Raw genomic sequence first — 12772 nt, forward strand, 5'->3', positions numbered from 1 at the left:
AGAGAGAGAGAGAGAGAGAGAGAGAGAAAACGAACACTAAATTTCTTATTGGGAGTATGCAGATAAAGCTGATTAATCAGAGTTTCTCCTTTCAGGGTTTCATTCTCTCTCTCTCTCTCTCTCTCTCTCTCTCTCTCTCTCTCTCTGTTGTTGTTGGAATTACGGCCGAACAATACGAAGGGTGTATATTGTCTATGTGTTCATCAGGTTTGCCTTGGTGGATGAAAATTCCGTTTCCCTTAGGGGAAAAAACCCTGACACTTCCGGATTCGACTGGCTAACTCACCTTCAGATGAAAATCCTTTATAGACATTATTAACATCTTAAACTACTAACAGTATTCGAGTGACAACCATGTAGGAAATTTATCATCATCCACTGATTCCCCTCACCAATGAAGTGATCTAAAGCGTAAACATTGTCTACTTCCTTTCTGTCTCATTGTGAGATGGAGGCATTAAGGAACAAACTATGTGAATCACATTTTATTGTAAAGTTAGTAAGACAAACATAGAAACATAGGAAATATTTTACCAAGCATTAAATGAAATAATCCAGTCAAACAAGAAAGCTGATCGCTTTCTTGGATGTGGACGATCAGGAATTTCTTCTCGAGGCCAGATCATGAACCAAACGATCCTACGAAACTACTTTCCGACACTTAATGCAGTTCGTAGAAAATGATATCAAATGTGGTCTTCTTGGCAACTTGTTTCTGCACCATGACACTTCATCTTGATAATGTACGCCCACAGATGCGAGAACCTTCGAAACTTCTGCGCATGTCAGAAGAAGGAGAATACATTCCGATATTAGAGTCATCAATGCGTTTCGTGGGATGAGTGATTATTATTATACGTTGGAAAATTAGCTTTTCTTTTATGAAAATTCTAGTTCTTAAAGTGGTAACTATTTTGCTTGTACAACAGTTGGAAAACTTACATATAAAACACGTGATTTCGCGTGCTGGTGACCAATTCGTACATCCTTTTTTCCCCCTTTCTCCCCTTCAGCATGTATTGACTATTCTTGGCACATTTATCCATCTCCCTATTTATCCATCTCCCAAAATCATAGAACCGCCAGACTCGGTTCTATGATTTTGGGCGTACAATATGTGTTTACTTTCAGAAATGTTTAGTCAGGCATATTATCTCAGTGATTGCCCATTCACCGCATTTGTTTTCACTTGTAACTTCTTCCTTTTCCTCAGTCTAAAAATAGGCCAGAAGGGGAAATAAGTTCAAAATATTGCAAATCCGTGAAATGTATACAATAAGATAACTATATACTAATCTCAATTGATCTGATTTGAAGGAGAAAACTCATAGTAACTTGTAATTTATTCTAGGAAAACTTCAGTTACAAATATGTTTGCCCAGTCTTCGATTCTTTCATCTCTCTCTCTCTCTCTCTTTCAATCTCTCCCTATTTATCCATCTCCTTCTGTTTCTCTCCTTTCATCTCTCTCTCTCTCTCTCTCTCTATCTCATTCTGGCCCTTTCTTTTCCCTTCATTTTCTTTGTTTCTTTCTCTCTCTCTCTCTCTATCTCTCTATTTTGCTCCGTTCCTTTCTTCTCGATTCATTTTTTTCTCTCACTTTTTTCCCTTCCATTCTTTTTCTCTGTCTGTCTATCTATCCACTTCACTCTCTTCCACCTTCATTGTCTCACTGCGTCCCTCTGTCTATCTGTCTCGCTTTGTCTTCTTCCTTCTTCATTTTCTCACTCCTTCACTCACTCCTCTTATTCTGACTGTGAGTCTATCTAAAATTTTCACGTGTATCTGTTTCGTCACCGCGCCAGGAAGACTTCCCATCAGTTATAGTAAGTGTGGCGAAAAGTGTCATAATTTCTAGAGAAGTGCTTTAATTGGATCGCTTACCATCACGCAGTCCTATAATTAGCTGAATGTCTCAGTTGGCATATTCATAACACAGTGGGTGGGTAGACTCATTTATAACTTTGTTTCAAGTCTTTATCTTAAGCAGCCAGTTGAATGTTAGTAGTCTCACTTGAGTTTCCACGAAGTACCAAGTCAAAGTAGATGACCACGATTTCAGTAGCTTCGTTACGCAGGAAATATCTAATGGCCAAATGATACGCGTGCGTGTTCCTAGGTAGATTGCAAAGATGTTCCCTGTCGTACGCTTTTCGTAATTCCCAATGTTTAAAGTTAAATAACTGTGATTTGTCAAGTAAAGCCCATGATTACTGTAGATGAACTGTTGGGTTAAAAATTCGGATATATATACATAGATCATTATAGGGAAATGGAGTCTGTATACTTACAGTAAACCATTATGATAAGGATGTTATTAGAAATGGTTGACGGTAAGTTTCGTAAAGACAGTAACACGTAAACGATTGTTAACAATTAAAGATAAATGGACAAACAAAAGGGTCACCGAAATCAATTGTAAATGGTTAGCAGAATGACAAAACAAAATAATACTTTTTACAGTTTCGACTATTAAAATACTTTACAAATATAATGATTTTATGGATCGAATAGGTGAAAAATGATGTGATTAATTGCGATAAATGATAGAAATATGAATAAAATCATAATTATATTACATAAAATATGATGGCTTGTAATTTGTCTATATCAAAAGGACCAAATATTTTAAACATTTCGAAAATTTTAATATATTAAAATTTTCGAAAAAATATAATTTAATATATGATAATAATTCGTAAAATGCTCTAAATACAGTGAAGTGAAAGCAAATAAAAATTTAGTACTTTTTTTTTTTTTTTACGGATTTAATACCTTTTTCCTGCATAAGTTGGTACTAAATATTTTTGTTCGGTAGTCACCCTGGAAGACGCATACGTGCCGCATAGTTTGCGCTTGATCCTATAGGGATATACTGGACCGTGTGCGGAGGTGGTTCCAGAGTGGTATTATATGTGTAAAAAGCACGGGAAAATATTTTGAAATATTCATAAACATTAAAATAATATTTGTACATTATTAAATTTAATAATAATAATAATAATAATAATAATAATAATAATAATAATAATAATAATAATAATAATAATAATAATAATATAATATAATATAATATAATATAATATAATATAATATAAATTGCAATTATTCCAATTATATGACGTCAAAATGTTTTTCAGTTTTTGATTTTTTTTTTCTTTTACTCCAATTTAGTGGGCCTTATTTGACATCCATCGGGAAATCACACTAATATCGATAATTTTGATAAATTAATTAATTTATTTAGTACTAAATATCCTGGATGCAACTTACGTCTTTAGATAAATATATCTTTAGGCTATTAACCAATGAAACCAGGCAATGAAATTCAGCTTCCACATAAACTTAGTATTAAATAATATTCTTCTAGTTAATGATTCGCTAACGAGACATGGGTTTTCAGAACTATGAACTATGTAGTTAAGGCCGTAGCAACTCAGACTGTGAGGCCTGTATATAAATATAATATAACATGTTATTTATTTATTTGTGTGTGTGTGTGTGTTGCAGAATAAAAAAATCTGAGTTTTTAAACCCTTCCACCTCCGTATGAGACCAGTTAGCTCACCTTCAGTTGAAAAGTCAGTATAAAAGTTCATCGCATCCTAGGCGAAATTCGAACTCGAACCTTTTGTCAAGGGTCTTCACAACTAAATATATAAATGACTTCGGAAAGAATAGTAATACTACGAAAATATCGGCTATAAAAGTGAGATATTCTTCATCGATATGTTCTGCAGTGTGTAATGATCAATCGACAGTATTGTTGGTCGATCATTGCACAACCAGTTTCATTGTGTTAAATGGCAATGTACGAAACGATATAATGGAACTGGAAAACGTTTGAGTCCGATGGTATTCAGAAGCAGAATGAGCACGATGGTATAATAATAAGCAGATAGCTGAGAGAGAGAGAGAGTATTAAAACGTTTTTTTTTTGTTTTAAATTTATTTCTCCTTTTGTCCATGATGTGTCATTCAGTAAGTGTTCTCATCTCAGAAACGCACTTTAAACGAAGTCTTTTCAAGGAAAAGAGGGGAGGGGGCGGAAAATACAAGGGGAGCAATTTCGCATCAAATTTAAACTGTCTCGTGGGGGTTTTAAATTCGAGTGTGAATGGTACTTACAGAGAAGCACTGAAATCACAACGAAGAAAAATGAAATTCTAAGATGACAAAAATGATCAAAACAACAACACCAAGTGTTAGTGTGTGTGTGTGTGCGCATTTGTATGTTTCTACTGAATTTCCCCAAGAGGCGAGTAGCCAATTACAGGTTCTGTGTAAGCTCGAGCTACTTCGTTTCGCTAATTATCGCAAGATTTACAGAAATCTCTAATTATCCGGGCGTAAAGAAGTGAAAGAAAAGCGGTCGAAAATAAGAGAAAAGGGAAGAATATTAATTAGTCACGAAAGAGAAGCTGCGAAGATTTCAAAGAAAATGCACGAAAACGAACTAATTTAGCACCAAAAGGCGGACTTAAGACGTGTGAAATCCGGGGCATTTTCTATAAAGGAAAACTGCAGAGGCTCTCATTTGCATATTGCGAGTTACGTAGTGCGTGACCTCTACTTAATGTATATGCCTAACAAAAATATTTCTTTCATTTCAGTAAACGTACAGACGTTTGCGCCATCTACAATATTTTTCATATATTATGCATGCTTTAGTTTGTCACAGGCATACTTAATACATTATTATTATTATTATTATTATTATTATTATTATTATTATTATTATTATTATTATTATTATTATTATTATTATTATTATTATTATTATTATTATTATTATTATTATTATTTCAATTCCACTCTTGTTTAATAGATTGATGTTATTTGCTTTGTTTCGTTAACCTAATAACGCTTAAAGATCAATTAATAGCAGTTTATAATAATTACTGCGAGTACGGTAGACTGCTTGTTTCTTATGCCGCATTGTTGAGGATAGCTAACCGGGAAAATGTATACTTGCCAACCGGTAAGTTGTTCGATTGTTATATCACTCCGCGCAGGTTTACTTATAACTGTGATCCGTTGTAGTGGTCAGCGATTACAAAATAGTGCGTTCTAATTAAAATCAGAGTGGAAGCTGGAGTTGAAGTAATATTAAATTATATACGAATTAGTATATATTTTTTACAACAGAAACAGAGAAAAAGAACTTGCACTACTAACTGGTATTCTCCCCCACCCAATTAGATAGATCTCTTGCGCAAATCAGTGTGAACACGCAATAATTATATTTTTCATTATATAACCATTAATAACAATTGTTGATGGGAATTTCGCAACTGATTTTAATTAATCTGTCTTCAGATAAAAGTGTTTTATTGTTGTGGTTGTTTTGTGCGATGTTTGTAGATTATTAATGAAAAATATTTGCTAGCGGATATCTTATTCTTCTTTATTTGGTCTTCAGATAATTCAGCTCTGCGTACGTATTTGGAGCTCTGGAATTAGGTCACGCCATTCTGAAGTAGGTTTCGATGATGGTGTGAATAAAATCATAAAAATGATACAAGTGCAATTTTTTTTTTTTATGGAAAAGATTTATATACAAAACAGGGGAAAACAACCGCAAAAAGAGAATATATCTGATTAGCCAAAGCTGAATTCTTCGAATCAAAACCCAATAGGAAATCTATTTCTTCTATTTCTTTTAATTAAACAAGAAAAAAGCTCATAAGAATAGATTATAATTGGATGATAAACTCATTTGCGTAGTGCGACATGTGTGGACTGGTACGCGATAGAAAACTTAGCAAGAGATATAACAATTAAAACAATGGGCTCATTGTATAACATAATACAAATGGAAGTCTATAAATGTACAAAAACAATTAAATACAATAATCCCGTCCATCTCTTCACTTCTGATTAACGTGTTAGGTCCTATGGTCGCTTACAGCCCAAGTAACATTTTTTATATATTTGTGCAAAGAATCCAATCACCATAGTCTGTTGTCTCTGCAAATGTTTGTGCATGGACTCGTGGCTGGATTTTCCTGACAAAAATCTATCCCTATCTGTTTTTTGTGATAATAACTCCCCAGACTATAAAACAACAGGAGATGCAAACAGGTGATGCAAATAATATAGATACGGACTAAAATTGCACATCTGCCATCACATCTGACAACCTGTAATTACCATTACTGGTTGTAGGATATCACATTGCAAAGAAATGTAATAAAGGAACGTAATAAAAATGTGGCTGATAGGATATGTGTTATCAAGCAATCTAGAAAAAACGGTTGCATCTCAATTATCTAGAAAATTTAAGCGAGTACAGGCGTGGGGACAGTGCAGAGAGTACTGAACTTGCTGAATTTCCAGGAAGGGGTGAGTGACCTTCTAACAATCCCCTAATAACAAGAGTTCATGCTTAAACAACGATGAAACGTGTACTTCGGTGCGATGAATCTCATCACAGTCTCTTGCTTGGGATGGAAGAATCTTGATCTAATGGCAGCCCTTCAGAGCTGCGAGCAGGTTTACGTTGTTCCAACTGTAGTTGGTGCGAAGATGTGGTTTTTTTGGCATGGAATTGATCCGCTGTTATTTATTTAATTTTTATTCGATATTAGCACAAATGAATATCTCCATATTCTGGATTCTAAGTTCAAGGGCCGTATTCGTTCCAACAAGACATTTCATTCTGTTATTATGGCTGGGGATAACAGCATGTCCATAATGGGCTGGCTCATTCGGAGATTCGATATAAACACTAATGAACATTTTTCAGATGAAATAGGACGGTGTGTGAGGAGTCGTCCCTGAAGGCTCCTCCCAACTAACATCACTGAGAGAATTTCAAACAGTCATGAGTAAAGAATGTCCCATGACAGTTTTCAGAAATACGTGGAGAGTTTACCGCACAGAATAAATATTGTAACATAGCCAAGAGTTGTCCTTGTGTTATAGCATTCTACTTTTCTTCTTTTTTTTTATACCAAATTATTATCTTATTAAAAAGGCAATATTATTATCATTGTCTATTCTTGGGCCTTCCAAACATTTCTCAATGCAGTGTATAATAGATTAGTACCGTTGGTGGACTAAGATATTCTGAAACCAAACATGGTGTTTTTTCAAGCCACTTTATGTCCCTAAGAAACAGGTAGTACTGCACCGCATCGTAGGATGAAAATCATCTAGCACCAAAAACCTTTCACGAACGTCTCCATGCCACAGTGAAATTCGAACTAATAGCTAGTTAGAAAGTGTATCTACGGCGCACTCCGCTAACCAAATTAAAAACTGACAGTATGGAAACTGGCTAATTCACCTTCAGTCGAAAAGTCGGACGGTTCCTTATGTCCTCTTAGATGTGATCCAAAAACCAAGATTTATCCAACAAAAGTGTGTATTGTGGGTGAGTTCGCTACTACTGCGTTGAAATATAGAAACTTATTTGCATATTTATGTAAAGTGGGTTTATTTTTAACTATGGCTATCACAAGCACTTCCGAAAAGATATGAAAGATAAAAGGCAAAATGGGGGTAAGTTACTATGAATACTGCAGAATGACAAAACAGTAATAAGCCGTATATTCATTATTGTAAACTTTACCCATCTAATAAACACAACTTCCTTTAGCATCAAAACTAACAGCTAAAACAAAACAATTGAATTGGTTTGGTTAATTCATTGGGCTAATAATTTTCAACAATGAAATAAGTTACGGTAACAATCGACAAGATTCTCAGTGCATTCTGGGAATGAATTAGCAGGAAAAGAAGAATTAAACATATCCAAATAATATCATAGATTAATGGTTGCAATTACAGTAAAGCTTCTAACCTTTAATTTGTACAATAAGTCTTGTTTAACCTTTTAATTAGGTTAGTTTGTTTTAATATTTCGAAACGTAGCACTCTAGAGGAGAAAACAACCCAGTTATCGATCCTCCTATTAAGTTATTTAGCCAGGGACTCATTTCAGTGACATTACGGTGCAAAATCAGTTCTCAATATTGTCCTTGTATTTATTAGACTCAATTAAATTATGTTATTACTTGAAAACAACTATTAAATCTTTGACTAACGACCTAGCAAAAATGTACCTCTTTCTCAAAATATTCTTTCTAAATAAAGAATTGTGGTCATTTGCGGGCTGCTTTACAAAATGGAAGCGGTAATCTTTTTCTTTCTTTTTTTTATACCGAGAAACCAACGAAAGAAGAAAGACAAAGTCATAAATATAATCACGAAAGCCACTTAATTAGTAGCTCTAGAAACACTTTTCAAGGAAAACTTTAATAGTAATAAGTAAAGTAACATGCAGCATACAATAATTCTTATAGTTTTTCTTTGGATGCAGTTTCCGCTAATAAAATAACAAAGTCGGTACCTTAGACCCGAAATTAATTGTGTCATGTTCATAGCGGTGAGCGTTATTCACATTTTCTCTCCCCTCCCCCCCTTTCGCTCAATTTTTCTTTCCCTTTCCATCCACTGGTTTAACCCCCATCGGCCAAAAAGAGATGCCTGAAAGTAGAGTCATACATCATAGGCCGCTTACCATATTAGTACGTTTAGTTAAATTGCTGGAAGAGAGTGGTCGAGACGAACCATTATTGTAATGCTTAAGCGTTATACTGATGTAATTTGCTCGGACGTGTACAGAATGTTATTTCGTAAGGGCAACGAATAAGCGCCAAAATGTCGTGAAAGCCATTCTGGATTTTGTTGCGTAACCCACGGGAGGCGCCCAAAATGGGTACCATAGTTTATAATCGTTGATATAAATTACAGTAACTCTTAACCGGTGCTGTACTTCACTAATTTGCCATACACTAATTATGCCCAGGCTGTTATAAGTGTAGAAATGCTATTTGATTACTTTGAATTTCAAATCACACACAATGAAGAGAACTCTTAGTGAGTAAATATCTCTTTAAGTCAACCAGAAAGGCCATAACATCGATTGTTGCCTTGCAGTAAATATGTTTCAAAATTATATTTTAAAATAAAAGGTGTGTATTGAAAACTTATAAAATATTATATAATTTTGAAATAAAGAAATATTTAAAACTTTTATATATTTTGTTTTGTGTTCTATTTAATACATAAAGTATATATCGATTACTGTTTATTTTCTTTTTATTAATTTTATTTATCTATTTTCTATTTATTTTAAATCTCTCGTTCTAGTACTTTATGAAACAATCGCCTTCATTCTGAATAATTTTTATCAGTTTCTAGAAATTTTATACAAGAGCAACAATGACCCTTGTTTTAAATACAGTGATGCATAATTGTATTGAGTTCTGTTACACGCATGCGCAAATTCATTATTATTTCAACAATCATTTTTCAAAAATCATCAATTTCGTTTTTTTTTTTTAACAATGGTTAAATTGGAGTCAGTTTCCAACTTCAACAATACATGATTTTGCACCACTTTCGTTTGAAATATCATCACAAGAATATAAAAATTTCAAAAGAACTTTTAACAATTCAAAACATCAAGCGAAACTCATCAGAACATTTCCAACATTCTGACCTAAATACATCATTCGCTAGTGTTTTACTTTTCAATGCATTTCATGCCACAATTTTCAGCGTCACTAGTCTGTTTCATTCTAGCATTAGACAATCGCTAATGAACCCGATAAGCACAGAATATGTTTCTCTGCTGCACACGAGGTTTTGTAAATAAAACGAGGTGACATTCTGCCCTGGAGTTCCTTCTTTCTTTAGATTACTTCTAGAAAGATGTTTTGCAAGCTCGTAGCGTCGTTTTTATCAGATTTTCTTTGCAGCTTTCCTCGAAAGACGGTATCTTATCCTATCTTTATCTCCTTCCTGCTTCAGTGTTTGCGAAAATCGAGCTGTCCTCTTTAATTATCAAGTGCCTTGCATTTTTCGAAAGCTTATTTCATTTATATGCAAATAAGGCTGTTTCCCTTCGAAGTAATTCTGTGTTCGACCTCCATTTTTAACATCTCTCGCCAAGCTAATATCTCGTGGCTAATAGATAATTATATTTATATTGTCTGCGATGTTAATTTATATTTTTCTTTGCAACTTGTCGTTATGGAAACTCTTCAAAAACCAACCTTTTTTTTATTGTTTATTTTGTAATTTTTTTTCACCCATTTCATTTTAGTCCCCACTATCTAAAACTTAAATTAATGCAAAAATAACTGCTTAAATTATAATATATTACATTAAAAATATACAGATTTTGTCATTAGAAACAAACGCAGGCAAGGTTGATTATAAATAAGTATATTTATTCAGAATTATTAAAATGAGGAAAGATACGCAATTAATCGAAATCGAATTTTTTAAAGTCATCAAAGTTGAGAAATTGAATAATTTGCGTTTGTCAAAAAAAAAAAAAAAAAAAAAAAAAAAACAATTGTGCTCTGGTTTAACGAATTACAGTAACATTTGAAAAAAAAAAATCGGATTTTAAATTCGACTGAATTTAAATGGAAATTTTAAATTTAAACAAAAATTCCAATTATTATTTAAATCCGATAATTTTATAATTCACATTATGCAAAAAAATAGATCTGAATACTGGACCGTATCTATTTTTACCTAAAGAGTTTTTTATTTATTTTTATTTATTTATTATTATTACTATTATATTTTTTTTTTGAACGCTGAATTTTTTATCAATTAAATTTATCAATTAATTTTTATCAAGTTATCAATTAACTGTTGGAATTATATATATATAAAATTCCAACAGTTAATTGAATTTATGGACAGTATTTCAATTAAGGATCGCATGATTACAAAAACAAAATAAAAACTCTAAAAATAGTATTAGATTTTTTTAAAAAAAAAACATTACGTTGAAGTTTGTGACGGTGACTGATATATACATATTAGTTTTTTTTATTTTTTAGTAGCTCTCATTTTATTAATATCATTTGCTTCAGTTATCACTAATTATATATATATTTGCAATTTGCATTAGAATTATGTAGACTTTTTTTTTTTTTGTGTGTGTGTGTGTGTATGTGTATGTGTGTGTGTGCGTCCGTGTGTGTGTGTGTGTGTGTGTGTGTGTGTGTGTGTGTGTGTGTGTGTGTGTGTGTGTGTGTGTGTGTGTGTGTGTGTGTGTGTGCGTGTTGATTTTGTTTTTGGCTGTGATTTCCAGCCAGTGGAGTTTATTCTTTAGAAAACCGAAGCAGGTAAAAAGTTAAGAATTAAATGTTAACACTTTTTTTTTAATTTTAAAATTACTGTTTAGGATAGATTAATTGGTCGAAAACTCACGAGAAATAGGTTACAGGCAGCTTCAATGATTTGAAATTAAAACAAGAACTGAACATACGACTGCAATAGATTAAGAAAGAGATCTAATTTTTCTTGTTAGTGTCGATTAGTTTGATATATAATTAAAAATATTGAAACCGAATGTCAAATTTAAACACAAACGGTGATCTAAAAATTTCAACCAAAACAATTAGAGTTATGAATCTTGTTTATTGTTCATGTATGTTAATTTTGGGTGTTCTGCGGCCAGTTTGTCTGTTATGAGAATAAAAAATTCGAATTTCTGGGAGGGAAATCCCAGTACCCCTGCATGAGGCAGACTAACTGCTGTTCAGTTGAAAAGATGCTATAAAAGTTCTTCGCATGCTAGATACGCTTAACAGTGCTGGTTTTAGAAGTAAAAAGCTATCCACATTACTGATATTGCTTTTTTTTCCCAGTAAAATATTCCATGGAATCGCTAGCATTTCTCAGCAAGTACTATAATAAGTAGCAAAATTAAAGTGTTTTTTTTATGTGAATTCAACCCACCCTATAAAATATTAGATCCGTGGATAGATAAAGAGTTATATACACGGAATAGCTCTCTCTAAGAGACCAAACATGCTACATATTCAAGTCACTTGAAGCTTTCATTAAGTAGGGCAGAGACTTCGCATAAAATTCATCTGCTGTCTAAAAATAATCAGGACCATATTAGAATGTGATTCGCTTATCTTATTGACGATTTTTTTCTTACATATGAAATTTAATTTTTGTATTTGCACCGGAGATCGTTAAGAAGTTTGAGTTGTTTCTGAGTGAAACTGTTCATTACAGCAGCCTGCCCGAAAACTATATTTTCAACTTTATCCCTATTTTTCTCTCTATATTCATAACTTCTAAAACTTAAAATATCATTATTGAGACGGCTACTTTGATGCATTAGATTTGTCATTGCAAGGTCACTTTAATTTTAAATTGAAAACATTTGCACACTAAAATTAGTATGAGAGATTTAATTATTTATTTATTTAACTTGAATTAATTACAAAGTTCTACCTTTCTGACTAGCTAAATTAAAATAATTTCGCCATTCTTAATTACTGTAAAATTATCGAATATAATTAACTAAAGTGCGATAGATCTAAAAACCCTTGCTCAAGATTTCTGGCGTCTTCTATTACTGCATCTGTTAATATTGAACGGAGTCGCTACTTTGATTTCAATGCTTTAATAAAACTCATTACCTTAGAAGATAAAATAAAATTTTACTCTCTGAAATAGTTAGTTAGTGAAACTCAGCGGTGACCACCATTGTCAGTTTAGCTTGGAACTGTGGCCGAAGTAATTAACCTTATGAAACCAGTCTATCAAGCCTACTATCAAGTTATTCTCAGCATATGAACAGTCTATACTAGGAAGCGCCAACTATGGTTCTAGAGTTGGATACCACCAACTTTTGTTTTGGTCTCCACACCTAGTATGAGAATTTTGTCTGTAATACTGCTGTTTCTATTTTGGAAATAATGTGTTTATCGCTAGACTA

The sequence above is a fragment of the Typopeltis vanoorti genome, chromosome 4 (assembly GCF_054136105.1).
Source record: "Typopeltis vanoorti isolate ZY-2024b chromosome 4, IOZ_Tvanoo_1.0, whole genome shotgun sequence".
NCBI classification, from domain to species: domain Eukaryota; kingdom Metazoa; phylum Arthropoda; class Arachnida; order Uropygi; family Thelyphonidae; genus Typopeltis; species Typopeltis vanoorti.